The sequence below is a fragment of the Pseudophryne corroboree genome, chromosome 4 (assembly GCF_028390025.1).
Source record: "Pseudophryne corroboree isolate aPseCor3 chromosome 4, aPseCor3.hap2, whole genome shotgun sequence".
NCBI classification, from domain to species: Eukaryota; Metazoa; Chordata; class Amphibia; order Anura; family Myobatrachidae; genus Pseudophryne; species Pseudophryne corroboree.
The window spans coordinates 622144395-622150588 of record NC_086447.1 but is presented as its reverse complement, the minus strand read 5'-3'; positions in this window follow the sequence as shown (position 1 = coordinate 622150588).

The following is a 6194-nucleotide window of genomic DNA, read 5'->3' as shown; positions in this document are numbered from 1 at the left end:
GACATCATCATCATCATCATTATGATATCTTCACCAGTATGACATCATCACTATTATGACATCACCATTATGACATGAACACCATTATGACATGATCACTATTGTGACATTATCATTATGACATCATCATCATCATCATCACAATTATGATATCTTCACCATTGTGACATCATCACTATTATGACATCACAATTATGACATGAACACCTTTATGACATTATCACAATTTTGACAACATTATCTTTATGACATCATCATCGTCATCATCATCACCACCACCACAATTATGATATCTTCACCATTGTGACATCATCACTATTATGACATCACCATTATGACATGAACACCATTATGACATTATCACTAATGTGATAACATTATCATTATGACATCATCATCATCATCACCACAATTATGATATCTTCACCACTGTGACATCATCACCATTATGACATGAACACCTTTATGACATGAACACCTTTATGTCATTATCACTATTTTAGACAACATTATCATTATGACATCATCATCATCATCATAATTATGATATATTTACCATTGTGACATCATCACTATTATGACATCACCATTATAACATGAACACCATTATGACATTATCACTATTGTGACAACATTATCAATATGACATCATCATCATCATCATCATCATCATCATCATCATCATCATCATCATCATCACAATTATGATATCTTCACCATTGTGACATCATCACTATTATGACATCATCACCATTATGACATAAACACCATTATTGAAATACAAAGGAGAAAGAAATGCTCTGCGCACCAAAAATCACTTTGAATTGATTGATTGATTAATTAAGTGCAGTCTAGCAAGGAGAATGATTGACTCAATGAAACTTGACCTTTTTTATAGTGAAAAATATTTTATAAAACAGTTAATGACACAAAACAAAGTAAATAAGACAAACAATACATATATATATATATATATAGCAGTATAAAAACCGGAGGTATTTCACCTCTTGCAAGTGTAAATAGAAACACTGTATCTAACTTTTATAAACGTGCTGTTTAAACAGCATACACTGTATCTAAAATGCAGATCGGATATCTTAAGTGAAAGAGGCTCTATACAAAGAGCAACAATCGATTCTAACACTGGCGTCCCAGTGTGGAATCAAATAAAATGTCCACAGATGGCTCCACAATAAAATTATTAGAAGCAAAGCAAGTAATAATAGTTACCCTCGTGCTGATTCCTGAGATGTAATGCAGAGTCCTGTATGCATTTGCACGGGGAGAATGTAAAGATTGGTAGTTGCTGCCACAATGGTAATTAAAAGACAGACTTGTTGGAATATTTATTCTCCGTAATAATAGCCGTCAGTTGACCGTCAGATGATGACATGTAGGGAGTTTCCCAGCAAGGGACCTGATCCGTATGGCTATCGGTAACAGCATGGAACGGCAAAACCGCTGATGGCTGGCGCCGCACTGGTGTCACAGCGGAGATCCGTCTATATCCAGCTTGTCGCAGCGGGATTCTGATGTAGAAGTGCCGTTAGCAGCTGGACTCCCTTTAACCTCACTGCGGAGGTATAATTACTGTAGGTCACTTGGCTTAGATGTGGACGGAACCGGAATAGCAGGACCGAGATGGTAGGAGCCCGTCTGTGGAGTAACTGATATCCACTGCACTGCACTCGTAGAAAGGGGCGTCAACGCGTTTCGTCTCCTAGCAACGGAGACTTCCTCAAGACGAAACACCATTATGGCATTATCACTATTGTTACATCATCATCATCATCATCTTCATCATCATCATCATCATCATCATCACAATTATGATATCTTCACCACTGTGACATCATCACTATTATGACATCACCATTATGACATGAACACCATTATGACATTATCACTATTTTGGACAACATTATCATTATGACATCATCATCATCACTATTATGACATCATCACCATTATGACATGAACACCATTATGACATTATCACTATTGTGACAACATTATCAATATGACATCATCATCATCATCATCATCATCTTGATTATGATATCTTCACCATTGAGACATCATCACTATTATGAAATCATTGCCATTATGACATGAACACCATTATGACATTATCACTATTGTGTCATCATCATCATCATCATCATCATCATCATCTTATCTTCACCATTGTTACATCATCACCTTTATGACATGAACACCATTATGACATGATCACTATTGTGACAACATTATCATTATGACATCATCATCATCATCATCATCATCACAATTATGATATCTTCACCATTGTGACATCATCACTATTATGACATCACCATTATGACATGAACACCATTATGACATTATCACTATTGTGACAAAAATATCATAATGACATCATCATCATAATCATCATCATCATCACAATTATGATATCTTCACCATTGTGACATCATCACTATTATGACATCATCACCATTATGACATGAACACCAGTATGACCTTATCACTATTGTGACAACATTATCATTATGACATCATCATCATCATCATCATCATCATCATCATAATTATGATGTATTCACCAGTATGACATCACTATTATGACATCACCATTATGACATGAACACCATTATGACATTATCACTATTGTGACAACATTATCATTATGATATCATCATCATCATCATCATCATCATCATCATCACAATTATGATATCTTCACCACTGTGACATCATCACCATTATGACATTATCACTATTGTGACAACATTATCTTTATGACATCATCATCATCATCATCATCATCACAATTATGATATCTTCACAATTGTGACATTATCACTATTATTACATCACAATTATGACATGAACACCATTATGACATTATCACTATTGTGACAACATTATTATTATGACATAATCATCATCATCATCATCATCATCATCATCGCAATTATGATATCTTCACCATTGTGACATCATCACTATTATGACATCATCACCATTATGACATGAACACAATTATGACATTATCACTATTGTGACAACATTATTAATATGACATCATCATCATCATCATCATCATCATCATCATCATCATCATCACAATTATGATATCTTCACCATTGTGACATCATCACTATTATGACATCATCACCATTATGACATAAACACCATTATGGCATTATCACTATTGTTACATCATCATCATAATTATGATATCTTCACCATTGTGACATCATCACTATTATGACATCATCACCATTATGACATGAACACAATTATGACATTATCACTATTGTGACAACATTATCAATATGACATCATCATCATCATCAGCATCATCACAATTATGATATCTTCACCATTGTGACATCATCACTATTATGACATCATCACCATTATGACATAACACCATTATGGCATTATCACTATTGTTACATCATCATCATCATAATTATGATATCTTCACCATTGTGACATCATCACTATTATGACATCACCATTATAACATGAACACCATTATGACATGAACACTATTGTGACAACATTATCATTATGACAACATCATCATCACAATTATGATATCTTCACAATTGCGACATTATCACTATTATTACATCACAATTATGACATGAACACCATTATGACATTATCACTATTGTGACAACATTATCATTATGACATCATCATCACAATTATGATATCTTCACCATTGTGACATCATTACTATTATGACATGAACACCATTATGACATTATCACTATTGTGACATTATCACTATCGTGACAACATTATCAATATGACATCATCATCATCATCATCATCACAATTATGATATCTTCACCATAGTGACATCATCACATTTATGACATCACCATTATGACATGAACACAATTATGACATTATCACTATTTTGGACAACATTATCATTATGACATCATCATCATCATCATCATCATCATCATTAACATAATCATCACAATTATGATATCTTCACCATTGTGGCATCATCACTATTATGACATCACAATTATGACATGAACACCTTTATGACATTATCAATATTGTGACAACATTATCATTATGACATCATCATCATTGTCATCAATATCATCACAATTATGATATCTTCACCATTGTGACATCATTACTATTATGACATGAACACCATTATGACATTATCACTATTGTGACAACATTATTATTATGACATCATCATCATCATCGCAATTATGATATCTTCACCATTGTGACATCATCACTATTATGACATCATCACCATTATGACATGAACACGATTATGACATTATCACTATTGTGACAACATTATCAATATGACATCATCATCATCATCATCATCACAATTATGATATCTTCACCATTGTGACATCATCACTATTATGACATCACAATTATGACATGAACACCTTTATGACATTATCACAATTGTGACAACATTATCTTTATGACATCATCATCATCATCACAATTATGATATCTTCACCATTGTGACATCATCACTATTATGACATCACAATTATGACATGAACACCTTTATGACATTATCACAATTGTGACAACATTATCTTTATGACATCATCATCGTCGTCGTCGTCGTCATCATCACCACAATTATGATATCTTCACCATTGTGACATCATCACTATTATGACATCACAATTATGACATGAACACCTTTATGACATTATCACAGTTGTGACAACATTATCTTTATGACATCATCATCATCATCACCACAATTATGATATCTTCACCATTGTGACATCATCACTATTATGAAATCATTGCCATTATGACATGAACACCATTATGACATTATCACTATTGTGACATAATCATCATCATCATCATCATCATGATTATGATATCTTCACCATTGTTACATCATCACTGTTATGACATCATCACCTTTATGACATGAACACCATTATGACATGATCACTATTGTGACATTATCATTATGACATCATCATCATCATCATCATCATCATCACAATTATGATATCTTCACCATTGTGACATCATCACTATTATGACATCACCATTATGACATGAACACCATTATGACATTATCACTAATGTGATAACATTATCATTATGACATCATCATCATCACCACAATTATGATATCTTCACCACTGTGACATCATCACCATTATGACATGAACACCTTTATGACATGAACACCTTTATGTCATTATCACTATTTTAGACAACATTATCATTATGACATCATCATCATCATCATAATTATGATATATTTACCATTGTGACATCATCACTATTATGACATCACCATTATAACATGAACACCATTATGACATTATCACTATTGTGACAACATTATCAATATGACATCATCATCATCATCATCATCATCACAATTATGATATCTTCACCATTGTGACATCATCACTATTATGACATCATCACCATTATGACAAACACCATTATGGCATTATCACTATTGTTACATCATCATCATCATCATCATCATCATCATCATCATCATCATCATCATCATCATCACAATTATGATATCTTCACCACTGTGACATCATCACTATTATGACATCACCATTATGACATGAACACCATTATGACATTATCACTATTTTGGACAACATTATCATTATGACATCATCATCATCATCATCATCACTATTATGACATCATCACCATTATGACATGAACACCATTATGACATTATCACTATTGTGACAACATTATCAATATGACATCATCATCATCATCATCATCATCATCATGATTATGATATCTTCACCATTGAGACATCATCACTATTATGAAATCATTGCCATTATGACATGAACACCATTATGACATTATCAATATTGTGTCGTCATCATCATCATCATCATCATCATCTTATCTTCACCATTGTTACATCATCACCTTTATGACATGAACACCATTATGACATGATCACTATTGTGACAACATTATCATTATGACATCATCATCATCATCATCATCATCACAATTATGATATCTTCACCACTGTGACATCATCACCATTATGACATGAACACCATTATGACATTATCACTATTGTGACAACATTATCATTATGACATCATCATCATCATCATCATCATGATTATGATATCTTCACCATTGTGACATCATCACTATTATGACATCAT